Here is a 27956-nt window from a genome sequence, read left to right as displayed (position 1 = left end):
CGTCTTCCCCAGGACCACTAATTATTTCTCCATGTTTTCCTGTGAGATCTGAGGCCAGCTTTCTTCTTCCTCCCTCTGGCCTCTCCACGAACGATCTCCATTCTCTAGACAACATGTCTAGAACCGAGTCTTATAGGCACCGAGAGAGTGTGTCTTGAGGGCAGTTGGCGTTTCTAGGACACGAGTGACATCACAAAATTCCGAGAGCTCTCTGGGATACCGTGGAATTTCCAGAGAAGGGACTGCTGATGTCGTGAGGCACGGCCTTTACCTCCTTGCTGATATTTCTCCCCGAACTGACCGACCGACCGACCGACCAACCAACCGGAACCTGAGGTTTCCTTTCCAGGAGTCTCTCCTCCGACACAGAGGGAGCCATTCAGGATTTCCTCCTTCCAAAACCAGAAATTTCTCTCTGCTTCATTAATATCTTCTCACTACTTCCTGAACCCATGGGGAGTTAGTTAGTTGAACACTCACTTTTTTCATGAATGACCCTTCCTCCCTCTCCTGAACATCTCATATTACTGATTCATACTCAGTAAAACAGTAATATGAGAAATTAGGCCAGGAGGACATGGAAGATGAGGGTTGAGTCTTCTGAAGTGAACAAGCACTTAGGGAAGGCTAAACTTAAGGGAATTTGACTCTGAGTGGCAAGACATGAATAGCTGCTGCCAAGGCACAGATACAGGCACCAACTGGGCCCTAGGCATCCTCCTGCATCATCAGAGCTGTGTGGGAAACTCAGCCCAAAGGAGGGGCCGTGTTCAAAGGGAGAGGGCATTTTCGAGGACAGCACTGTTTTCTTTTTCTTCTTTCTTTCTTTCTTTCTTTCTTTTTTTTTTCGAGACAGGGTTGTTCTGTAGTTTTTTTTTTTTTGGAGCCTGTCCTGGAACTAGCTCTTGTAGACCAGGCTGGTCTTGAACTCACATGCTTTCTTTTTTTTTCTATTGGATATTTTTGACTTCTTTATCAAAGATCAGGTGTTCGAAGATGTGTGGATCGATATCCGGGTCTTCTATTCGGTTCCATTGGTCCTCCTGTCTGTTGTTATGCCAGGACCAGGCTGTTTTCAGAACTGTAGCTTACAGAGTGTTCTTGCAGGTGGGGCACAGAAGAGGTTAATTACGGTACCTTAGTTCTTCTGCTTTTCTAGCAGACCGGAGCCCAGCTGACAGGAATCCAGTAGAGATGGTGTCAAGGTTCACACTGACACTAACAGCTGTAACTTGAGCAGGATTTGTGATCCACATGAAATTTGCAATGAATTGCAGCAAATCTGTGACACTCTAACTTGCTCAGGCTCAGTATCTGAACATACAGATGTTTGCAATGATCACTGGCTTCAGGATTTTTTTTTTGTTGTTGTTGTTGTTGTTTTGTTTTTCCACGAGACAGGGTTTCCCTGTAGCTGAAGTTTAACGGCCTGGTGTTTTTGTGACTTACTGCTTCAAAGAACTTCTCCATTTCTTTATCCCTAAGGGAAAAGAAATATAATCACTAAATACATTTAAGTGTCTTTCAACCATTTTAGATCCCTCTGTTGAGAGTTCTCTGTTTAGGTCTGTACTCCATTTTTTAAAATTGGATTATTTGTTCTTTGGATGACCAATTTCTCGACTTCTTTGTGTATTTTGGAGATTAGTGAAGATCTTTTCCCATTCTGTAAGGCCGTCGTTTTGTCTTGTTGGCCATGTTCTTTGCTTTACAGAAGCTTTTCAGTTTCAGGAGGTCTCACTTATTAATTGTTTCTCTCAGTGTCTGTTTTTTTTTTCTTTTTTTTTTCTTTTTTCTTTCTTTTTTTTTCTTTTTTTTCTTTTTTTCTTTTTTTCTTTTTTTTCTTCTTCTTCTTTTCTTTTTTTTTCTTTTTTTTCTCTCTTTAGTTTTTTTCTTTGTTCTTTTTTTTTGTTTTGTTTTTCTTTTTTTTTTCTTGTTTCTTTTTTTTCTTTTTCTCTCAGTGTCTGTGCTACTGGGGTTCTATTTAGCAAGCGTTCTCCTGTGCCAATGTGTTCAAGTGCATTTGATATTTTTATTTTTATATTCTTTTATTGTGGATGAAGTCAATTATTTGAACTCTCAAATATTTTTATTGTTATTATCTCTCTATTTGTTTGCTTATTTGTGGTTGTTCACCAACTTGACTATCTAGAGGAAGTAAAAGTCGTAACAAGGTTTCCGTAGGTGAACCTGCGGAAGGATCATTAACGTGAGAGAGCAGCGGCGGCGGCTCTGCCCGCCCGCTCGCCTGCCTCGCCCGAGTTCTCGCCGGGAGGCGCGCTCCCCGGGTCGCACGTGTGTTGGGCGCACGGAAGTGTGCGTGCGCACGGGCGCGCGTGGCGGTCGTGAGAGAGAGGTCGAGAGAGGGGGAAGGGGGACGGGCGCCGGCTCGCCCGCCCTCCTCGCCCCGTCCGAGGACCCGTGTCTGGCTCTGCCGCTGGCGGCTCACGGCGGACGGCGGCTCTCTTCCCGCTCTCGCTCTCCTCCGTCCACTCCCGCTGCTTGCCTCACCGCACCGCAGCGGCCCGCGGGTGTGTCCCCTCTTTCCCGGGCGCGCGCCTTTCCCTCTCCATCCCTCTTCCCGGGGGAGGATGGGCGAGGGTCTGGCGGCGCCCCGGGCCCCCTCTCGCCGCCGACCTCCGCTCGCGCGCCGTGGCGCCGCGGCGCGCCTGTCGGGGAGGCGGCGGAGGTTGGGCGCACTTTTTTTTCCCCCCTCTCCACCTCCTTCTCCAAAGGACCGGGGTAGACCAGTAGTCCCTCCCACCGGGCGGGAGGCCATTTTTTTCCCCCGGGGATGCGGCGGGTCGACCAGATGTCCCGCTGGACTCTTTTTTTTTTTTTTTTTTTTTTTTTTTTAATGTATAATATATATTATATCTTCCTAGACCTGACGGGTCGACCAGTTGTCTCTGTGCACTTCCTTTTTTTTGACGGACTGGAAGCGGGTCGACCAGTTGTCCGATTAAATATTTGGCCTTAAAATGCTAAGTACCGGGGTCGACCAGTTGGCCTTGTGAACTTGGGTCGACCAGTTGTCTTTTTCCATGTCTTGATTGAATGATGTCATTCTTCAATGTGTTGGTGGTTAGTTTATCTCTTTTTTCTCTATGCCAACACGCCCCACTCACCAAACACTTTTTTTTTAATTTATTTATTTACTTATTTTTATTTTACTTTTTTATTATTTATTTATTTATACATACATACATACATCCTGTCTATCTGTCCAGATGGGGCAGGGGTAGAAGGGGCTAGCTATGAGAGGAAGGTGCTCGGTGGGCATCCAGTTGTAAATAAGGCTGGGAATAAATAGCTGAATATTAATTCATTTGAGTAATATTAAAACTGTTCAAGTAGAAAACAATTGCTTTCTTTTTCTGTTTGCCCAGAGATCTGACTGACTGCAACTTGGAAAGAAGACGGCCCTGCTGGACAGAGACCTCCCTCCTGCTTTGGGTGGGTCGACCAGTTTACATGTTTATTTCCACGTTTTGTCTTTTATGGATTGAATGGATGTGTCTCTCTCTTTTTTTTTTTTTTTTGGTTTTTCGAGACAGGGTTTCTCTGTGGCTTTGGAGCCTGTCCTGGAACTAGCACTGTAGACCAGGCTGGTCTCGAACTCACAGAGATCCGCCTACCTCTGCCTCCCGAGTACTGGGATTAAAGGCGTGCGCCACCATCGCCCGGCTCTCATTTTTTTTTTCACGATTGCTTGCTTGCTTGCTTGCTTACTTACTTACTTACTTACTTACTATCTGTTCAGCCCATCTCATTTACTTACTTCTTTAAAAAAAATGACCCACCTAGTTATTTACTTACTTACTTACTTGTTCATTCATTCCTTCACTTCCTTATCTTCTTTCATATATCTGTTTATTTATCTGCTGATTTAGCGTGACTCATTTACTTATTGAATGTTTCAATTATTATTTAGTTTTATTCATTTATTCATTCTTTATGTCTATTTTTATGTATGTATTTATTACTTTCTTAATTTTTTTTTTACTTTTTAAAATTTACTTAATTTTTTTCTTTCTTTGGGAATGTAGATTCTTTCTTCCTTTCTTCCTTTCTTTCCTTCTTTCTGTCTCCTGACTGTCACTGGCTAAGAAAATGGTGGCCTCCATGTCACTGGTCAGCATAGCAGCTCCTAAAATGGAATTTGATGAAGGGATACATAGATAGATAGATAGATAGATAGATAGATAGATAGATAGATAGATAGATAGATAGATGGGATGCGCACACGCTCACACACACACACACACACACACACACACATATGCACGCACGTGCATGACATGTACAGATGGGGGGCGATTCCAATGTTTTCAGAGGAAGGTGCTCGCTGGTAATAATAAATGTGCTGGTAAATAAGGCTGGAAATAGCTGAATATTAAATCATTAAAACTCTTCAAATAAATAAAAAGCAATTCCATTTCTCTCTCTCTCTCTTTCTCACCATATACCAGCACATCTGAACTGACTGCAACATACAAAAGAAGAAGAAACACGGAAAGAAGACATCCCTGCTGGACAGGATCTGAGATGAGAATAAATTCATCGAATGGCTGCCAACAGCATTTCATTGAGAAGAGATTCCACATTTTATGCTGTACAGTTACTTAGTTAGATAGATAGATAAAGAGAGGCCTGTGAACTGGGGTGGGCTGTGGCTTCTCAGGTCACCTCAGGTCAGGGAGGGGCTGAGGAGTGTCCCATTGGCCTTGACAATAGGCAGGAGTCAGAGGTTAATGTCAGGGCAGGGCCTGAGAGTTCCTCAAAGGGAATGAATGGAGACCCTTGCTTACCTAAGAAATGCCTGACCTTGGAAAAGGACTTGTGGAAAGCGGGCCCTTGAAACTGTGGTTTCACGTCTTACTAGAAAGCTCCCTCTTGGAAGGGAAAGTCATCGTGATATCTTACTCTTTTCCCAAGGATACCCTACCTACCCTTCTGATCATTCTTACTGAATTAAGTCTTCCACTGCAAATAAATAAATAAATAAATAAATAATAAATGAAGTGGGTGAGTGAGTGAGTGAGTGAGTAAGTAAGTAAGTAAGTAAGTAAACAAGCAAATACGTGGATGGACAAATAAATACAAAGTTTGCTGTTGTTGACTGACTTTTGATTTCATAATGAATCTCTCTCTCTCTCTCTCTCTCTCTCTCTCTCTCACACACACACACACACACACACACACACACTAAATATACAATAAAAGGAAGCATAACACCTTTACTCAGGGGGCAGAGTGAACTCTGAAAGTTTTCCAGGCGGGGGGGGGGGGAGAGACAGAATATAAGAACAAAATGAGAAACAAGGAAAAATAGTGTTGGCTGGCTGGCCGGCTTTCAGTTCCCTGACAGAAATGAGCACATTGTGGAGGAAACACAAAGTTGTTACACTATGTGGGTGTGATGAGGAGAGATTGTGAGTGAGTGTCCTGTCAGAACAAAGTTAGTCCCATAGTTGATGAAATTCATTATCCCAAAACTTCAGCAGTTTTATCCCAAGTTTGCAAATGTGTGATCAGCTTGTGACAGGTTGGGCTGGAGATGCTGAGAACTGGGGAGCCCTCAATGCAAGAGCAGACACTCATTCCCATGAAGAGGGAGAGAGGGAGGGAGGGAGGGAGGGAGGGATCATTCATTCCTATACTCAAGTTTAAAGAAAGATGAGTGGCTATCTATGGAGAGACCACTCACAGATATGAAAAATCATTTCCTAAAAATCAAATTTCTCAGTCAGTATGCAACTGCTATGGTGCTTCTCCTAGATAGAGCAAAACACACAAACAAACTGATTCCTTGATCTAGAGCCACAGTGCACATGCTGTGGAAAAGGGGACATGGCCAACTTGAATCACAATATTCATCAGAGCATGAAAAGAGCGTAAAAAGGACACAGAGGAGAGATAATTGTGGTCCTTCCTTCCTCCCTCCCTCCCTCCCTCCCTCCCTCCCTCCCTCCCTCCCTCCCTCCTTCCCTCAGGAAGTGACTGACAGATGAGACTTTGTCCAAGCAGGTTCTGTCTGAAATACCAGACTTGAGTTTCCCCCTCTGTGGGTATTAGCTAATCAGTCCTCCCTTCTTTCTGTAGGAAGGTGGTGCATGTCTCTCAGAACTTACCTGGTTTCCTCTGCACCAGGTGAACCAGGGAAAAGCTTTCTAAGCCTTATTCAGACCCATAGAGGCTGCGCTGTGTGTGACTTCAGAGACCTCAGGGAGTATAGGGGTGGGTGGGTGCTTGATGCTTCAGACTCATGTCATTGAAGGACATAACATAGTCTGGATTCACAGAGATTCACAACACAGAGCCATTGTCACTTACTAACAGCTCAGGACACCCAGAGCTAACAAGAAATTGCAGTCTCAGCCGGGCTTTAATCACAGCACACACACAGATCTCTGTGAATTCAAAGATGGCCTGATTTACAGAGTGAGTTTTAGGACAGCCCAAGATACACAAAGAAACCCTTTCTTGAAAAACAAAGCAAAACAGCAAAAGAAAGAAAGACAAGGAAAAAGAAAAAAATGGCAGTCTCTTTCCACTCTCTCCTCCATTGGCTCTTAAAGAGCTCTCAAGCTGAACTGGAGACCATGGTGTCACTCAAAACTGGGAAGCCAGAAACCTTAGGGGGGTCACAGGAGTCGGACTGACTGCAGCACTTGATGCCTCAACCCTGCTAATGGCTGTGATATAAGGCATGGTAAAATACGGGCTTTGGCAGAGCACTACTCCCCTTTCTCTATTATTATTGCTACACAACGAAAAGGACCGGGGGGGGGGTGATGATATGCAGTCAGTGCTGGTATTGAAATCTCACTGACTCCTTCCGCACTCCTTGTCAATTCCCGACTTTGTCAAATCAACTATCGTGAATCTTTGATGTGGGTTGGCCCTTTAGGAACTCAGAGAAACAAGACAGACAGACCTGTTTCATCCCAGAAACCTCCCAGTTCCTGAGCCCTAGCCCTGGAAGTCTCAAAGCCATCACATCCAGAAATCTCTCTAGTCCCTGCTAGTGGTGAACTCACTTCGTCTTCCCCAGGACCACTAATTATTTCTCCATGTTTTCCTGTGAGATCTGAGGCCAGCTTTCTTCTTCCTCCCTCTGGCCTCTCCACGAACGATCTCCATTCTCTAGACAACATGTCTAGAACCGAGTCTTATAGGCACCGAGAGAGTGTGTCTTGAGGGCAGTTGGCGTTTCTAGGACACGAGTGACATCACAAAATTCCGAGAGCTCTCTGGGATACCGTGGAATTTCCAGAGAAGGGACTGCTGATGTCGTGAGGCACGGCCTTTACCTCCTTGCTGATATTTCTCCCCGAACTGACCGACCGACCGACCGACCAACCAACCGGAACCTGAGGTTTCCTTTCCAGGAGTCTCTCCTCCGACACAGAGGGAGCCATTCAGGATTTCCTCCTTCCAAAACCAGAAATTTCTCTCTGCTTCATTAATATCTTCTCACTACTTCCTGAACCCATGGGGAGTTAGTTAGTTGAACACTCACTTTTTTCATGAATGACCCTTCCTCCCTCTCCTGAACATCTCATATTACTGATTCATACTCAGTAAAACAGTAATATGAGAAATTAGGCCAGGAGGACATGGAAGATGAGGGTTGAGTCTTCTGAAGTGAACAAGCACTTAGGGAAGGCTAAACTTAAGGGAATTTGACTCTGAGTGGCAAGACATGAATAGCTGCTGCCAAGGCACAGATACAGGCACCAACTGGGCCCTAGGCATCCTCCTGCATCATCAGAGCTGTGTGGGAAACTCAGCCCAAAGGAGGGGCCGTGTTCAAAGGGAGAGGGCATTTTCGAGGACAGCACTGTTTTCTTTTTCTTCTTTCTTTCTTTCTTTCTTTCTTTCTTTCTTTCTTTCTTTTTTTTTTTCGAGACAGGGTTGTTCTGTAGTTTTTTTTTTTTTGGAGCCTGTCCTGGAACTAGCTCTTGTAGACCAGGCTGGTCTTGAACTCACATGCTTTCTTTTTTTTTCTATTGGATATTTTTGACTTCTTTATCAAAGATCAGGTGTTCGAAGATGTGTGGATCGATATCCGGGTCTTCTATTCGGTTCCATTGGTCCTCCTGTCTGTTGTTATGCCAGGACCAGGCTGTTTTCAGAACTGTAGCTTACAGAGTGTTCTTGCAGGTGGGGCACAGAAGAGGTTAATTACGGTACCTTAGTTCTTCTGCTTTTCTAGCAGACCGGAGCCCAGCTGACAGGAATCCAGTAGAGATGGTGTCAAGGTTCACACTGACACTAACAGCTGTAACTTGAGCAGGATTTGTGATCCACATGAAATTTGCAATGAATTGCAGCAAATCTGTGACACTCTAACTTGCTCAGGCTCAGTATCTGAACATACAGATGTTTGCAATGATCACTGGCTTCAGGATTTTTTTTTGTTGTTGTTGTTGTTGTTTTGTTTTTCCACGAGACAGGGTTTCCCTGTAGCTGAAGTTTAACGGCCTGGTGTTTTTGTGACTTACTGCTTCAAAGAACTTCTCCATTTCTTTATCCCTAAGGGAAAAGAAATATAATCACTAAATACATTTAAGTGTCTTTCAACCATTTTAGATCCCTCTGTTGAGAGTTCTCTGTTTAGGTCTGTACTCCATTTTTTAAAATTGGATTATTTGTTCTTTGGATGACCAATTTCTCGACTTCTTTGTGTATTTTGGAGATTAGTGAAGATCTTTTCCCATTCTGTAAGGCCGTCGTTTTGTCTTGTTGGCCATGTTCTTTGCTTTACAGAAGCTTTTCAGTTTCAGGAGGTCTCACTTATTAATTGTTTCTCTCAGTGTCTGTTTTTTTTTTCTTTTTTTTTTCTTTTTTCTTTCTTTTTTTTTTCTTTTTTTTCTTTTTTTCTTTTTTTCTTTTTTTTCTTCTTCTTCTTTTCTTTTTTTTTCTTTTTTTTCTCTCTTTAGTTTTTTTCTTTGTTCTTTTTTTTTGTTTCGTTTTTCTTTTTTTTTTCTTCTTTCTTTTTTTTCTTTTTCTCTCAGTGTCTGTGCTACTGGGGTTCTATTTAGCAAGCGTTCTCCTGTGCCAATGTGTTCAAGTGCATTTGATATTTTTATTTTTATATTCTTTTATTGTGGATGAAGTCAATTATTTGAACTCTCAAATATTTTTATTGTTATTATCTCTCTATTTGTTTGCTTATTTGTGGTTGTTCACCAACTTGACTATCTAGAGGAAGTAAAAGTCGTAACAAGGTTTCCGTAGGTGAACCTGCGGAAGGATCATTAACGTGAGAGAGCAGCGGCGGCGGCTCTGCCCGCCCGCTCGCCTGCCTCGCCCGAGTTCTCGCCGGGAGGCGCGCTCCCCGGGTCGCACGTGTGTTGGGCGCACGGAAGTGTGCGTGCGCACGGGCGCGCGTGGCGGTCGTGAGAGAGAGGTCGAGAGAGGGGGAAGGGGGACGGGCGCCGGCTCGCCCGCCCTCCTCGCCCCGTCCGAGGACCCGTGTCTGGCTCTGCCGCTGGCGGCTCACGGCGGACGGCGGCTCTCTTCCCGCTCTCGCTCTCCTCCGTCCACTCCCGCTGCTTGCCTCACCGCACCGCAGCGGCCCGCGGGTGTGTCCCCTCTTTCCCGGGCGCGCGCCTTTCCCTCTCCATCCCTCTTCCTGGGGGAGGATGGGCGAGGGTCTGGCGGCGCCCCGGGCCCCCTCTCGCCGCCGACCTCCGCTCGCGCGCCGTGGCGCCGCGGCGCGCCTGTCGGGGAGGCGGCGGAGGTTGGGCGCACTTTTTTTTCCCCCCTCTCCACCTCCTTCTCCAAAGGACCGGGGTAGACCAGTAGTCCCTCCCACCGGGCGGGAGGCCATTTTTTTCCCCCGGGGATGCGGCGGGTCGACCAGATGTCCCCGCTGGACTCTTTTTTTTTTTTTTTTTTTTTTTTTTTTTTAATGTATAATATATATTATATCTTCCTAGACCTGACGGGTCGACCAGTTGTCTCTGTGCACTTCCTTTTTTTTGACGGACTGGAAGCGGGTCGACCAGTTGTCCGATTAAATATTTGGCCTTAAAATGCTAAGTACCGGGGTCGACCAGTTGGCCTTGTGAACTTGGGTCGACCAGTTGTCTTTTTCCATGTCTTGATTGAATGATGTCATTCTTCAATGTGTTGGTGGTTAGTTTATCTCTTTTGTTCTCTATGCCAACACGCCCCACTCACCAAACACTTTTTTTTTAATTTATTTATTTACTTATTTTTATTTTACTTTTTTATTATTTATTTATTTATACATACATACATACATCCTGTCTATCTGTCCAGATGGGGCAGGGGTAGAAGGGGCTAGCTATGAGAGGAAGGTGCTCGGTGGGCATCCAGTTGTAAATAAGGCTGGGAATAAATAGCTGAATATTAATTCATTTGAGTAATATTAAAACTGTTCAAGTAGAAAACAATTGCTTTCTTTTTCTGATTGCCCAGAGATCTGACTGACTGCAACTTGGAAAGAAGACGGCCCTGCTGGACAGAGACCTCCCTCCTGCTTTGGGTGGGTCGACCAGTTTACATGTTTATTTCCACGTTTTGTCTTTTATGGATTGAATGGATGTGTCTCTCTCTTTTTTTTTTTTTTTTGGTTTTTCGAGACAGGGTTTCTCTGTGGCTTTGGAGCCTGTCCTGGAACTAGCACTGTAGACCAGGCTGGTCTCGAACTCACAGAGATCCGCCTACCTCTGCCTCCCGAGTACTGGGATTAAAGGCGTGCGCCACCATCGCCCGGCTCTCATTTTTTTTTTCACGATTGCTTGCTTGCTTGCTTGCTTACTTACTTACTTACTTACTTACTATCTGTTCAGCCCATCTCATTTACTTACTTCTTTAAAAAAAATGACCCACCTAGTTATTTACTTACTTACTTACTTGTTCATTCATTCCTTCACTTCCTTATCTTCTTTCATATATCTGTTTATTTATCTGCTGATTTAGCGTGACTCATTTACTTATTGAATGTTTCAATTATTATTTAGTTTTATTCATTTATTCATTCTTTATGTCTATTTTTATGTATGTATTTATTACTTTCTTAATTTTTTTTTTACTTTTTAAAATTTACTTAATTTTTTTCTTTCTTTGGGAATGTAGATTCTTTCTTCCTTTCTTCCTTTCTTTCCTTCTTTCTGTCTCCTGACTGTCACTGGCTAAGAAAATGGTGGCCTCCATGTCACTGGTCAGCATAGCAGCTCCTAAAATGGAATTTGATGAAGGGATACATAGATAGATAGATAGATAGATAGATAGATAGATAGATAGATAGATAGATAGATGGGATGCGCACACGCTCACACACACACACACACACACACACACATATGCACGCACGTGCATGACATGTACAGATGGGGGGCGATTCCAATGTTTTCAGAGGAAGGTGCTCGCTGGTAATAATAAATGTGCTGGTAAATAAGGCTGGAAATAGCTGAATATTAAATCATTAAAACTCTTCAAATAAATAAAAAGCAATTCCATTTCTCTCTCTCTCTCTTTCTCACCATATACCAGCACATCTGAACTGACTGCAACATACAAAAGAAGAAGAAACACGGAAAGAAGACATCCCTGCTGGACAGGATCTGAGATGAGAATAAATTCATCGAATGGCTGCCAACAGCATTTCATTGAGAAGAGATTCCACATTTTATGCTGTACAGTTACTTAGTTAGATAGATAGATAAAGAGAGGCCTGTGAACTGGGGTGGGCTGTGGCTTCTCAGGTCACCTCAGGTCAGGGAGGGGCTGAGGAGTGTCCCATTGGCCTTGACAATAGGCAGGAGTCAGAGGTTAATGTCAGGGCAGGGCCTGAGAGTTCCTCAAAGGGAATGAATGGAGACCCTTGCTTACCTAAGAAATGCCTGACCTTGGAAAAGGACTTGTGGAAAGCGGGCCCTTGAAACTGTGGTTTCACGTCTTACTAGAAAGCTCCCTCTTGGAAGGGAAAGTCATCGTGATATCTTACTCTTTTCCCAAGGATACCCTACCTACCCTTCTGATCATTCTTACTGAATTAAGTCTTCCACTGCAAATAAATAAATAAATAAATAATAAATGAAGTGGGTGAGTGAGTGAGTGAGTGAGTAAGTAAGTAAGTAAGTAAGTAAACAAGCAAATACGTGGATGGACAAATAAATACAAAGTTTGCTGTTGTTGACTGACTTTTGATTTCATAATGAATCTCTCTCTCTCTCTCTCTCTCTCTCTCTCTCTCTCTCTCTCTCACACACACACACACACACACACACACACTAAATATACAATAAAAGGAAGCATAACACCTTTACTCAGGGGGCAGAGTGAACTCTGAAAGTTTTCCAGGCGGGGGGGGGGGGGGAGAGACAGAATATAAGAACAAAATGAGAAACAAGGAAAAATAGTGTTGGCTGGCTGGCCGGCTTTCAGTTCCCTGACAGAAATGAGCACATTGTGGAGGAAACACAAAGTTGTTACACTATGTGGGTGTGATGAGGAGAGATTGTGAGTGAGTGTCCTGTCAGAACAAAGTTAGTCCCATAGTTGATGAAATTCATTATCCCAAAACTTCAGCAGTTTTATCCCAAGTTTGCAAATGTGTGATCAGCTTGTGACAGGTTGGGCTGGAGATGCTGAGAACTGGGGAGCCCTCAATGCAAGAGCAGACACTCATTCCCATGAAGAGGGAGAGAGGGAGGGAGGGAGGGAGGGATCATTCATTCCTATACTCAAGTTTAAAGAAAGATGAGTGGCTATCTATGGAGAGACCACTCACAGATATGAAAAATCATTTCCTAAAAATCAAATTTCTCAGTCAGTATGCAACTGCTATGGTGCTTCTCCTAGATAGAGCAAAACACACAAACAAACTGATTCCTTGATCTAGAGCCACAGTGCACATGCTGTGGAAAAGGGGACATGGCCAACTTGAATCACAATATTCATCAGAGCATGAAAAGAGCGTAAAAAGGACACAGAGGAGAGATAATTGTGGTCCTTCCTTCCTCCCTCCCTCCCTCCCTCCCTCCCTCCCTCCCTCCCTCCCTCCTTCCCTCAGGAAGTGACTGACAGATGAGACTTTGTCCAAGCAGGTTCTGTCTGAAATACCAGACTTGAGTTTCCCCCTCTGTGGGTATTAGCTAATCAGTCCTCCCTTCTTTCTGTAGGAAGGTGGTGCATGTCTCTCAGAACTTACCTGGTTTCCTCTGCACCAGGTGAACCAGGGAAAAGCTTTCTAAGCCTTATTCAGACCCATAGAGGCTGCGCTGTGTGTGACTTCAGAGACCTCAGGGAGTATAGGGGTGGGTGGGTGCTTGATGCTTCAGACTCATGTCATTGAAGGACATAACATAGTCTGGATTCACAGAGATTCACAACACAGAGCCATTGTCACTTACTAACAGCTCAGGACACCCAGAGCTAACAAGAAATTGCAGTCTCAGCCGGGCTTTAATCACAGCACACACACAGATCTCTGTGAATTCAAAGATGGCCTGATTTACAGAGTGAGTTTTAGGACAGCCCAAGATACACAAAGAAACCCTTTCTTGAAAAACAAAGCAAAACAGCAAAAGAAAGAAAGACAAGGAAAAAGAAAAAAATGGCAGTCTCTTTCCACTCTCTCCTCCATTGGCTCTTAAAGAGCTCTCAAGCTGAACTGGAGACCATGGTGTCACTCAAAACTGGGAAGCCAGAAACCTTAGGGGGGTCACAGGAGTCGGACTGACTGCAGCACTTGATGCCTCAACCCTGCTAATGGCTGTGATATAAGGCATGGTAAAATACGGGCTTTGGCAGAGCACTACTCCCCTTTCTCTATTATTATTGCTACACAACGAAAAGGACCGGGGGGGGGGGGTGATGATATGCAGTCAGTGCTGGTATTGAAATCTCACTGACTCCTTCCGCACTCCTTGTCAATTCCCGACTTTGTCAAATCAACTATCGTGAATCTTTGATGTGGGTTGGCCCTTTAGGAACTCAGAGAAACAAGACAGACAGACCTGTTTCATCCCAGAAACCTCCCAGTTCCTGAGCCCTAGCCCTGGAAGTCTCAAAGCCATCACATCCAGAAATCTCTCTAGTCCCTGCTAGTGGTGAACTCACTTCGTCTTCCCCAGGACCACTAATTATTTCTCCATGTTTTCCTGTGAGATCTGAGGCCAGCTTTCTTCTTCCTCCCTCTGGCCTCTCCACGAACGATCTCCATTCTCTAGACAACATGTCTAGAACCGAGTCTTATAGGCACCGAGAGAGTGTGTCTTGAGGGCAGTTGGCGTTTCTAGGACACGAGTGACATCACAAAATTCCGAGAGCTCTCTGGGATACCGTGGAATTTCCAGAGAAGGGACTGCTGATGTCGTGAGGCACGGCCTTTACCTCCTTGCTGATATTTCTCCCCGAACTGACCGACCGACCGACCGACCAACCAACCGGAACCTGAGGTTTCCTTTCCAGGAGTCTCTCCTCCGACACAGAGGGAGCCATTCAGGATTTCCTCCTTCCAAAACCAGAAATTTCTCTCTGCTTCATTAATATCTTCTCACTACTTCCTGAACCCATGGGGAGTTAGTTAGTTGAACACTCACTTTTTTCATGAATGACCCTTCCTCCCTCTCCTGAACATCTCATATTACTGATTCATACTCAGTAAAACAGTAATATGAGAAATTAGGCCAGGAGGACATGGAAGATGAGGGTTGAGTCTTCTGAAGTGAACAAGCACTTAGGGAAGGCTAAACTTAAGGGAATTTGACTCTGAGTGGCAAGACATGAATAGCTGCTGCCAAGGCACAGATACAGGCACCAACTGGGCCCTAGGCATCCTCCTGCATCATCAGAGCTGTGTGGGAAACTCAGCCCAAAGGAGGGGCCGTGTTCAAAGGGAGAGGGCATTTTCGAGGACAGCACTGTTTTCTTTTTCTTCTTTCTTTCTTTCTTTCTTTCTTTCTTTCTTTCTTTCTTTCTTTCTTTTTTTTTTTCGAGACAGGGTTGTTCTGTAGTTTTTTTTTTTTTGGAGCCTGTCCTGGAACTAGCTCTTGTAGACCAGGCTGGTCTTGAACTCACATGCTTTCTTTTTTTTTCTATTGGATATTTTTGACTTCTTTATCAAAGATCAGGTGTTCGAAGATGTGTGGATCGATATCCGGGTCTTCTATTCGGTTCCATTGGTCCTCCTGTCTGTTGTTATGCCAGGACCAGGCTGTTTTCAGAACTGTAGCTTACAGAGTGTTCTTGCAGGTGGGGCACAGAAGAGGTTAATTACGGTACCTTAGTTCTTCTGCTTTTCTAGCAGACCGGAGCCCAGCTGACAGGAATCCAGTAGAGATGGTGTCAAGGTTCACACTGACACTAACAGCTGTAACTTGAGCAGGATTTGTGATCCACATGAAATTTGCAATGAATTGCAGCAAATCTGTGACACTCTAACTTGCTCAGGCTCAGTATCTGAACATACAGATGTTTGCAATGATCACTGGCTTCAGGATTTTTTTTTGTTGTTGTTGTTGTTGTTTTGTTTTTCCACGAGACAGGGTTTCCCTGTAGCTGAAGTTTAACGGCCTGGTGTTTTTGTGACTTACTGCTTCAAAGAACTTCTCCATTTCTTTATCCCTAAGGGAAAAGAAATATAATCACTAAATACATTTAAGTGTCTTTCAACCATTTTAGATCCCTCTGTTGAGAGTTCTCTGTTTAGGTCTGTACTCCATTTTTTAAAATTGGATTATTTGTTCTTTGGATGACCAATTTCTCGACTTCTTTGTGTATTTTGGAGATTAGTGAAGATCTTTTCCCATTCTGTAAGGCCGTCGTTTTGTCTTGTTGGCCATGTTCTTTGCTTTACAGAAGCTTTTCAGTTTCAGGAGGTCTCACTTATTAATTGTTTCTCTCAGTGTCTGTTTTTTTTTCTTTTTTTTTCTTTTTTCTTTCTTTTTTTTTCTTTTTTTTTCTTTTTTTCTTTTTTCTTTTTTTTCTTCTTCTTCTTTTCTTTTTTTTTCTTTTTTTTCTCTCTTTAGTTTTTTTCTTTGTTCTTTTTTTTTGTTTCGTTTTTCTTTTTTTTTTCTTCTTTCTTTTTTTTCTTTTTCTCTCAGTGTCTGTGCTACTGGGGTTCTATTTAGCAAGCGTTCTCCTGTGCCAATGTGTTCAAGTGCATTTGATATTTTTATTTTTATATTCTTTTATTGTGGATGAAGTCAATTATTTGAACTCTCAAATATTTTTATTGTTATTATCTCTCTATTTGTTTGCTTATTTGTGGTTGTTCACCAACTTGACTATCTAGAGGAAGTAAAAGTCGTAACAAGGTTTCCGTAGGTGAACCTGCGGAAGGATCATTAACGTGAGAGAGCAGCGGCGGCGGCTCTGCCCGCCCGCTCGCCTGCCTCGCCCGAGTTCTCGCCGGGAGGCGCGCTCCCCGGGTCGCACGTGTGTTGGGCGCACGGAAGTGTGCGTGCGCACGGGCGCGCGTGGCGGTCGTGAGAGAGAGGTCGAGAGAGGGGGAAGGGGGACGGGCGCCGGCTCGCCCGCCCTCCTCGCCCCGTCCGAGGACCCGTGTCTGGCTCTGCCGCTGGCGGCTCACGGCGGACGGCGGCTCTCTTCCCGCTCTCGCTCTCCTCCGTCCACTCCCGCTGCTTGCCTCACCGCACCGCAGCGGCCCGCGGGTGTGTCCCCTCTTTCCCGGGCGCGCGCCTTTCCCTCTCCATCCCTCTTCCTGGGGGAGGATGGGCGAGGGTCTGGCGGCGCCCCGGGCCCCCTCTCGCCGCCGACCTCCGCTCGCGCGCCGTGGCGCCGCGGCGCGCCTGTCGGGGAGGCGGCGGAGGTTGGGCGCACTTTTTTTTCCCCCCTCTCCACCTCCTTCTCCAAAGGACCGGGGTAGACCAGTAGTCCCTCCCACCGGGCGGGAGGCCATTTTTTTCCCCCGGGGATGCGGCGGGTCGACCAGATGTCCCCGCTGGACTCTTTTTTTTTTTTTTTTTTTTTTTTTTTTTTAATGTATAATATATATTATATCTTCCTAGACCTGACGGGTCGACCAGTTGTCTCTGTGCACTTCCTTTTTTTTGACGGACTGGAAGCGGGTCGACCAGTTGTCCGATTAAATATTTGGCCTTAAAATGCTAAGTACCGGGGTCGACCAGTTGGCCTTGTGAACTTGGGTCGACCAGTTGTCTTTTTCCATGTCTTGATTGACTGATGTCATTCTTCAATGTGTTGGTGGTTAGTTTATCTCTTTTGTTCTCTATGCCAACACGCCCCACTCACCAAACACTTTTTTTTTAATTTATTTATTTACTTATTTTTATTTTACTTTTTTATTATTTATTTATTTATACATACATACATACATCCTGTCTATCTGTCCAGATGGGGCAGGGGTAGAAGGGGCTAGCTATGAGAGGAAGGTGCTCGGTGGGCATCCAGTTGTAAATAAGGCTGGGAATAAATAGCTGAATATTAATTCATTTGAGTAATATTAAAACTGTTCAAGTAGAAAACAATTGCTTTCTTTTTCTGATTGCCCAGAGATCTGACTGACTGCAACTTGGAAAGAAGACGGCCCTGCTGGACAGAGACCTCCCTCCTGCTTTGGGTGGGTCGACCAGTTTACATGTTTATTTCCACGTTTTGTCTTTTATGGATTGAATGGATGTGTCTCTCTCTTTTTTTTTTTTTTTTTGGTTTTTCGAGACAGGGTTTCTCTGTGGCTTTGGAGCCTGTCCTGGAACTAGCACTGTAGACCAGGCTGGTCTCGAACTCACAGAGATCCGCCTACCTCTGCCTCCCGAGTACTGGGATTAAAGGCGTGCGCCACCATCGCCCGGCTCTCATTTTTTTTTTCACGATTGCTTGCTTGCTTGCTTGCTTACTTACTTACTTACTTACTTACTATCTGTTCAGCCCATCTCATTTACTTACTTCTTTAAAAAAAATGACCCACCTAGTTATTTACTTACTTACTTACTTGTTCATTCATTCCTTCACTTCCTTATCTTCTTTCATATATCTGTTTATTTATCTGCTGATTTAGCGTGACTCATTTACTTATTGAATGTTTCAATTATTATTTAGTTTTATTCATTTATTCATTCTTTATGTCTATTTTTATGTATGTATTTATTACTTTCTTAATTTTTTTTTTACTTTTTAAAATTTACTTAATTTTTTTCTTTCTTTGGGAATGTAGATTCTTTCTTCCTTTCTTCCTTTCTTTCCTTCTTTCTGTCTCCTGACTGTCACTGGCTAAGAAAATGGTGGCCTCCATGTCACTGGTCAGCATAGCAGCTCCTAAAATGGAATTTGATGAAGGGATACATAGATAGATAGATAGATAGATAGATAGATAGATAGATAGATAGATAGATAGATAGATGGGATGCGCACACGCTCACACACACACACACACACACACACATATGCACGCACGTGCATGACATGTACAGATGGGGGGCGATTCCAATGTTTTCAGAGGAAGGTGCTCGCTGGTAATAATAAATGTGCTGGTAAATAAGGCTGGAAATAGCTGAATATTAAATCATTAAAACTCTTCAAATAAATAAAAAGCAATTCCATTTCTCTCTCTCTCTCTTTCTCACCATATACCAGCACATCTGAACTGACTGCAACATACAAAAGAAGAAGAAACACGGAAAGAAGACATCCCTGCTGGACAGGATCTGAGATGAGAATAAATTCATCGAATGGCTGCCAACAGCATTTCATTGAGAAGAGATTCCACATTTTATGCTGTACAGTTACTTAGTTAGATAGATAGATAAAGAGAGGCCTGTGAACTGGGGTGGGCTGTGGCTTCTCAGGTCACCTCAGGTCAGGGAGGGGCTGAGGAGTGTCCCATTGGCCTTGACAATAGGCAGGAGTCAGAGGTTAATGTCAGGGCAGGGCCTGAGAGTTCCTCAAAGGGAATGAATGGAGACCCTTGCTTACCTAAGAAATGCCTGACCTTGGAAAAGGACTTGTGGAAAGCGGGCCCTTGAAACTGTGGTTTCACGTCTTACTAGAAAGCTCCCTCTTGGAAGGGAAAGTCATCGTGATATCTTACTCTTTTCCCAAGGATACCCTACCTACCCTTCTGATCATTCTTACTGAATTAAGTCTTCCACTGCAAATAAATAAATAAATAAATAATAAATGAAGTGGGTGAGTGAGTGAGTGAGTGAGTAAGTAAGTAAGTAAGTAAGTAAACAAGCAAATACGTGGATGGACAAATAAATACAAAGTTTGCTGTTGTTGACTGACTTTTGATTTCATAATGAATCTCTCTCTCTCTCTCTCTCTCTCTCTCTCTCTCACACACACACACACACACACACACTAAATATACAATAAAAGGAAGCATAACACCTTTACTCAGGGGGCAGAGTGAACTCTGAAAGTTTTCCAGGCGGGGGGGGGGAGAGACAGAATATAAGAACAAAATGAGAAACAAGGAAAAATAGTGTTGGCTGGCTGGCCGGCTTTCAGTTCCCTGACAGAAATGAGCACATTGTGGAGGAAACACAAAGTTGTTACACTATGTGGGTGTGATGAGGAGAGATTGTGAGTGAGTGTCCTGTCAGAACAAAGTTAGTCCCATAGTTGATGAAATTCATTATCCAAAAACTTCAGCAGTTTTATCCCAAGTTTGCAAATGTGTGATCAGCTTGTGACAGGTTGGGCTGGAGATGCTGAGAACTGGGGAGCCCTCAATGCAAGAGCAGACACTCATTCCCATGAAGAGGGAGAGAGGGAGGGAGGGAGGGAGGGAGGGATCATTCATTCCTATACTCAAGTTTAAAGAAAGATGAGTGGCTATCTATGGAGAGACCACTCACAGATATGAAAAATCATTTCCTAAAAATCAAATTTCTCAGTCAGTATGCAACTGCTATGGTGCTTCTCCTAGATAGAGCAAAACACACAAACAAACTGATTCCTTGATCTAGAGCCACAGTGCACATGCTGTGGAAAAGGGGACATGGCCAACTTGAATCACAATATTCATCAGAGCATGAAAAGAGCGTAAAAAGGACACAGAGGAGAGATAATTGTGGTCCTTCCTTCCTCCCTCCCTCCCTCCCTCCCTCCCTCCCTCCCTCCCTCCTTCCCTCAGGAAGTGACTGACAGATGAGACTTTGTCCAAGCAGGTTCTGTCTGAAATACCAGACTTGAGTTTCCCCCTCTGTGGGTATTAGCTAATCAGTCCTCCCTTCTTTCTGTAGGAAGGTGGTGCATGTCTCTCAGAACTTACCTGGTTTCCTCTGCACCAGGTGAACCAGGGAAAAGCTTTCTAAGCCTTATTCAGACCCATAGAGGCTGCGCTGTGTGTGACTTCAGAGACCTCAGGGAGTATAGGGGTGGGTGGGTGCTTGATGCTTCAGACTCATGTCATTGAAGGACATAACATAGTCTGGATTCACAGAGATTCACAACACAGAGCCATTGTCACTTACTAACAGCTCAGGACACCCAGAGCTAACAAGAAATTGCAGTCTCAGCCGGGCTTTAATCACAGCACACACACAGATCTCTGTGAATTCAAAGATGGCCTGATTTACAGAGTGAGTTTTAGGACAGCCCAAGATACACAAAGAAACCCTTTCTTGAAAAACAAAGCAAAACAGCAAAAGAAAGAAAGACAAGGAAAAAGAAAAAAATGGCAGTCTCTTTCCACTCTCTCCTCCATTGGCTCTTAAAGAGCTCTCAAGCTGAACTGGAGACCATGGTGTCACTCAAAACTGGGAAGCCAGAAACCTTAGGGGGGTCACAGGAGTCGGACTGACTGCAGCACTTGATGCCTCAACCCTGCTAATGGCTGTGATATAAGGCATGGTAAAATACGGGCTTTGGCAGAGCACTACTCCCCTTTCTCTATTATTATTGCTACACAACGAAAAGGACCGGGGGGGGGGTGATGATATGCAGTCAGTGCTGGTATTGAAATCTCACTGACTCCTTCCGCACTCCTTGTCAATTCCCGACTTTGTCAAATCAACTATCGTGAATCTTTGATGTGGGTTGGCCCTTTAGGAACTCAGAGAAACAAGACAGACAGACCTGTTTCATCCCAGAAACCTCCCAGTTCCTGAGCCCTAGCCCTGGAAGTCTCAAAGCCATCACATCCAGAAATCTCTCTAGTCCCTGCTAGTGGTGAACTCACTTCGTCTTCCCCAGGACCACTAATTATTTCTCCATGTTTTCCTGTGAGATCTGAGGCCAGCTTTCTTCTTCCTCCCTCTGGCCTCTCCACGAACGATCTCCATTCTCTAGACAACATGTCTAGAACCGAGTCTTATAGGCACCGAGAGAGTGTGTCTTGAGGGCAGTTGGCGTTTCTAGGACACGAGTGACATCACAAAATTCCGAGAGCTCTCTGGGATACCGTGGAATTTCCAGAGAAGGGACTGCTGATGTCGTGAGGCACGGCCTTTACCTCCTTGCTGATATTTCTCCCCGAACTGACCGACCGACCGACCGACCAACCAACCGGAACCTGAGGTTTCCTTTCCAGGAGTCTCTCCTCCGACACAGAGGGAGCCATTCAGGATTTCCTCCTTCCAAAACCAGAAATTTCTCTCTGCTTCATTAATATCTTCTCACTACTTCCTGAACCCATGGGGAGTTAGTTAGTTGAACACTCACTTTTTTCATGAATGACCCTTCCTCCCTCTCCTGAACATCTCATATTACTGATTCATACTCAGTAAAACAGTAATATGAGAAATTAGGCCAGGAGGACATGGAAGATGAGGGTTGAGTCTTCTGAAGTGAACAAGCACTTAGGGAAGGCTAAACTTAAGGGAATTTGACTCTGAGTGGCAAGACATGAATAGCTGCTGCCAAGGCACAGATACAGGCACCAACTGGGCCCTAGGCATCCTCCTGCATCATCAGAGCTGTGTGGGAAACTCAGCCCAAAGGAGGGGCCGTGTTCAAAGGGAGAGGGCATTTTCGAGGACAGCACTGTTTTCTTTTTCTTCTTTCTTTCTTTCTTTCTTTCTTTCTTTCTTTCTTTCTTTCTTTTTTTTTTTCGAGACAGGGTTGTTCTGTAGTTTTTTTTTTTTGGAGCCTGTCCTGGAACTAGCTCTTGTAGACCAGGCTGGTCTTGAACTCACATGCTTTCTTTTTTTTTCTATTGGATATTTTTGACTTCTTTATCAAAGATCAGGTGTTCGAAGATGTGTGGATCGATATCCGGGTCTTCTATTCGGTTCCATTGGTCCTCCTGTCTGTTGTTATGCCAGGACCAGGCTGTTTTCAGAACTGTAGCTTACAGAGTGTTCTTGCAGGTGGGGCACAGAAGAGGTTAATTACGGTACCTTAGTTCTTCTGCTTTTCTAGCAGACCGGAGCCCAGCTGACAGGAATCCAGTAGAGATGGTGTCAAGGTTCACACTGACACTAACAGCTGTAACTTGAGCAGGATTTGTGATCCACATGAAATTTGCAATGAATTGCAGCAAATCTGTGACACTCTAACTTGCTCAGGCTCAGTATCTGAACATACAGATGTTTGCAATGATCACTGGCTTCAGGATTTTTTTTTGTTGTTGTTGTTGTTGTTTTGTTTTTCCACGAGACAGGGTTTCCCTGTAGCTGAAGTTTAACGGCCTGGTGTTTTTGTGACTTACTGCTTCAAAGAACTTCTCCATTTCTTTATCCCTAAGGGAAAAGAAATATAATCACTAAATACATTTAAGTGTCTTTCAACCATTTTAGATCCCTCTGTTGAGAGTTCTCTGTTTAGGTCTGTACTCCATTTTTTAAAATTGGATTATTTGTTCTTTGGATGACCAATTTCTCGACTTCTTTGTGTATTTTGGAGATTAGTGAAGATCTTTTCCCATTCTGTAAGGCCGTCGTTTTGTCTTGTTGGCCATGTTCTTTGCTTTACAGAAGCTTTTCAGTTTCAGGAGGTCTCACTTATTAATTGTTTCTCTCAGTGTCTGTTTTTTTTTTCTTTTTTTTTTCTTTTTTCTTTCTTTTTTTTCTTTTTTTCTTTTTTTCTTTTTTTTCTTCTTCTTCTTTTCTTTTTTTTTCTTTTTTTTCTCTCTTTAGTTTTTTTCTTTGTTCTTTTTTTTTGTTTCGTTTTTCTTTTTTTTTTCTTCTTTCTTTTTTTTCTTTTTCTCTCAGTGTCTGTGCTACTGGGGTTCTATTTAGCAAGCGTTCTCCTGTGCCAATGTGTTCAAGTGCATTTGATATTTTTATTTTTATATTCTTTTATTGTGGATGAAGTCAATTATTTGAACTCTCAAATATTTTTATTGTTATTATCTCTCTATTTGTTTGCTTATTTGTGGTTGTTCACCAACTTGACTATCTAGAGGAAGTAAAAGTCGTAACAAGGTTTCCGTAGGTGAACCTGCGGAAGGATCATTAACGTGAGAGAGCAGCGGCGGCGGCTCTGCCCGCCTGCTCGCCTGCCTCGCCCGAGTTCTCGCCGGGAGGCGCGCTCCCCGGGTCGCACGTGTGTTGGGCGCACGGAAGTGTGCGTGCGCACGGGCGCGCGTGGCGGTCGTGAGAGAGAGGTCGAGAGAGGGGGAAGGGGGACGGGCGCCGGCTCGCCCGCCCTCCTCGCCCCGTCCGAGGACCCGTGTCTGGCTCTGCCGCTGGCGGCTCACGGCGGACGGCGGCTCTCTTCCCGCTCTCGCTCTCCTCCGTCCACTCCCGCTGCTTGCCTCACCGCACCGCAGCGGCCCGCGGGTGTGTCCCCTCTTTCCCGGGCGCGCGCCTTTCCCTCTCCATCCCTCTTCCTGGGGGAGGATGGGCGAGGGTCTGGCGGCGCCCCGGGCCCCCTCTCGCCGCCGACCTCCGCTCGCGCGCCGTGGCGCCGCGGCGCGCCTGTCGGGGAGGCGGCGGAGGTTGGGCGCACTTTTTTTCCCCCCTCTCCACCTCCTTCTCCAAAGGACCGGGGTAGACCAGTAGTCCCTCCCACCGGGCGGGAGGCCATTTTTTTCCCCCGGGGATGCGGCGGGTCGACCAGATGTCCCGCTGGACTCTTTTTTTTTTTTTTTTTTTTTTTTTAATGTATAATATATATTATATCTTCCTAGACCTGACGGGTCGACCAGTTGTCTCTGTGCACTTCCTTATTTTTGACGGACTGGAAGCGGGTCGACCAGTTGTCCGATTAAATATTTGGCCTTAAAATGCTAAGTACCGGGGTCGACCAGTTGGCCTTGTGAACTTGGGTCGACCAGTTGTCTTTTTCCATGTCTTGATTGACTGATGTCATTCTTCAATGTGTTGGTGGTTAGTTTATCTCTTTTGTTCTCTATGCCAACACGCCCCACTCACCAAACACTTTTTTTTTAATTTATTTATTTACTTATTTTTATTTTACTTTTTTATTATTTATTTATTTATACATACATACATACATCCTGTCTATCTGTCCAGATGGGGCAGGGGTAGAAGGGGCTAGCTATGAGAGGAAGGTGCTCGGTGGGCATCCAGTTGTAAATAAGGCTGGGAATAAATAGCTGAATATTAATTCATTTGAGTAATATTAAAACTGTTCAAGTAGAAAACAATTGCTTTCTTTTTCTGTTTGCCCAGAGATCTGACTGACTGCAACTTGGAAAGAAGACGGCCCTGCTGGACAGAGACCTCCCTCCTGCTTTGGGTGGGTCGACCAGTTTACATGTTTATTTCCACGTTTTGTCTTTTATGGATTGAATGGATGTGTCTCTCTCTTTTTTTTTTTTTTTTTTTGGTTTTTCGAGACAGGGTTTCTCTGTGGCTTTGGAGCCTGTCCTGGAACTAGCACTGTAGACCAGGCTGGTCTCGAACTCACAGAGATCCGCCTACCTCTGCCTCCCGAGTACTGGGATTAAAGGCGTGCGCCACCATCGCCCGGCTCTCATTTTTTTTTTCACGATTGCTTGCTTGCTTGCTTGCTTACTTACTTACTTACTTACTATCTGTTCAGCCCATCTCATTTACTTACTTCTTTAAAAAAAATGACCCACCTAGTTATTTACTTACTTACTTACTTGTTCCTTCATTCCTTCACTTCCTTATCTTCTTTCATATATCTGTTTATTTATCTGCTGATTTAGCGTGACTCATTTACTTATTGAATGTTTCAATTATTATTTAGTTTTATTCATTTATTCATTCTTTATGTCTATTTTTATGTATGTATTTACTTACTTTCTTAATTTTTTTTTTACTTTTTAAAATTTACTTAATTTTTTTCTTTCTTTGGGAATGTAGATTCTTTCTTCCTTTCTTCCTTTCTTTCCTTCTTTCTGTCTCCTGACTGTCACTGGCTAAGAAAATGGTGGCCTCCATGTCACTGGTCAGCATAGCAGCTCCTAAAATGGAATTTGATGAAGGGATACATAGATAGATAGATAGATAGATAGATAGATAGATAGATAGATAGATAGATAGATAGATGGGATGCGCACACGCTCACACACACACACACACACACACACATATGCACGCACGTGCATGACATGTACAGATGGGGGGCGATTCCAATGTTTTCAGAGGAAGGTGCTCGCTGGTAATAATAAATGTGCTGGTAAATAAGGCTGGAAATAGCTGAATATTAAATCATTAAAACTCTTCAAATAAATAAAAAGCAATTCCATTTCTCTCTCTCTCTCTTTCTCACCATATACCAGCACATCTGAACTGACTGCAACATACAAAAGAAGAAGAAACACGGAAAGAAGACATCCCTGCTGGACAGGATCTGAGATGAGAATAAATTCATCGAATGGCTGCCAACAGCATTTCATTGAGAAGAGATTCCACATTTTATGCTGTACAGTTACTTAGTTAGATAGATAGATAAAGAGAGGCCTGTGAACTGGGGTGGGCTGTGGCTTCTCAGGTCACCTCAGGTCAGGGAGGGGCTGAGGAGTGTCCCATTGGCCTTGACAATAGGCAGGAGTCAGAGGTTAATGTCAGGGCAGGGCCTGAGAGTTCCTCAAAGGGAATGAATGGAGACCCTTGCTTACCTAAGAAATGCCTGACCTTGGAAAAGGACTTGTGGAAAGCGGGCCCTTGAAACTGTGGTTTCACGTCTTACTAGAAAGCTCCCTCTTGGAAGGGAAAGTCATCGTGATATCTTACTCTTTTCCCAAGGATACCCTACCTACCCTTCTGATCATTCTTACTGAATTAAGTCTTCCACTGCAAATAAATAAATAAATAAATAATAAATGAAGTGGGTGAGTGAGTGAGTGAGTGAGTAAGTAAGTAAGTAAGTAAGTAAACAAGCAAATACGTGGATGGACAAATAAATACAAAGTTTGCTGTTGTTGACTGACTTTTGATTTCATAATGAATCTCTCTCTCTCTCTCTCTCTCTCTCACACACACACACACACACACACTAAATATACAATAAAAGGAAGCATAACACCTTTACTCAGGGGGCAGAGTGAACTCTGAAAGTTTTCCAGGCGGGGGGGGGGGGGGAGAGACAGAATATAAGAACAAAATGAGAAACAAGGAAAAATAGTGTTGGCTGGCTGGCCGGCTTTCAGTTCCCTGACAGAAATGAGCACATTGTGGAGGAAACACAAAGTTGTTACACTATGTGGGTGTGATGAGGAGAGATTGTGAGTGAGTGTCCTGTCAGAACAAAGTTAGTCCCATAGTTGATGAAATTCATTATCCCAAAACTTCAGCAGTTTTATCCCAAGTTTGCAAATGTGTGATCAGCTTGTGACAGGTTGGGCTGGAGATGCTGAGAACTGGGGAGCCCTCAATGCAAGAGCAGACACTCATTCCCATGAAGAGGGAGAGAGGGAGGGAGGGAGGGAGGGAGGGATCATTCATTCCTATACTCAAGTTTAAAGAAAGATGAGTGGCTATCTATGGAGAGACCACTCACAGATATGAAAAATCATTTCCTAAAAATCAAATTTCTCAGTCAGTATGCAACTGCTATGGTGCTTCTCCTAGATAGAGCAAAACACACAAACAAACTGATTCCTTGATCTAGAGCCACAGTGCACATGCTGTGGAAAAGGGGACATGGCCAACTTGAATCACAATATTCATCAGAGCATGAAAAGAGCGTAAAAAGGACACAGAGGAGAGATAATTGTGGTCCTTCCTTCCTCCCTCCCTCCCTCCCTCCCTCCCTCCCTCCCTCCCTCCTTCCCTCAGGAAGTGACTGACAGATGAGACTTTGTCCAAGCAGGTTCTGTCTGAAATACCAGACTTGAGTTTCCCCCTCTGTGGGTATTAGCTAATCAGTCCTCCCTTCTTTCTGTAGGAAGGTGGTGCATGTCTCTCAGAACTTACCTGGTTTCCTCTGCACCAGGTGAACCAGGGAAAAGCTTTCTAAGCCTTATTCAGACCCATAGAGGCTGCGCTGTGTGTGACTTCAGAGACCTCAGGGAGTATAGGGGTGGGTGGGTGCTTGATGCTTCAGACTCATGTCATTGAAGGACATAACATAGTCTGGATTCACAGAGATTCACAACACAGAGCCATTGTCACTTACTAACAGCTCAGGACACCCAGAGCTAACAAGAAATTGCAGTCTCAGCTGGGCTTTAATCACAGCACACACACAGATCTCTGTGAATTCAAAGATGGCCTGATTTACAGAGTGAGTTTTAGGACAGCCCAAGATACACAAAGAAACCCTTTCTTGAAAAACAAAGCAAAACAGCAAAAGAAAGAAAGACAAGGAAAAAGAAAAAAATGGCAGTCTCTTTCCACTCTCTCCTCCATTGGCTCTTAAAGAGCTCTCAAGCTGAACTGGAGACCATGGTGTCACTCAAAACTGGGAAGCCAGAAACCTTAGGGGGGTCACAGGAGTCGGACTGACTGCAGCACTTGATGCCTCAACCCTGCTAATGGCTGTGATATAAGGCATGGTAAAATACGGGCTTTGGCAGAGCACTACTCCCCTTTCTCTATTATTATTGCTACACAACGAAAAGGACCGGGGGGGGGTGATGATGTGCAGTCAGTGCTGGTATTGAAATC

This window comes from Microtus pennsylvanicus, unplaced genomic scaffold (assembly GCF_037038515.1).
Source record: "Microtus pennsylvanicus isolate mMicPen1 unplaced genomic scaffold, mMicPen1.hap1 Scaffold_148, whole genome shotgun sequence".
Lineage (NCBI taxonomy): Eukaryota > Metazoa > Chordata > Mammalia > Rodentia > Cricetidae > Microtus > Microtus pennsylvanicus.
This window is presented reverse-complemented; position numbering follows the sequence as displayed.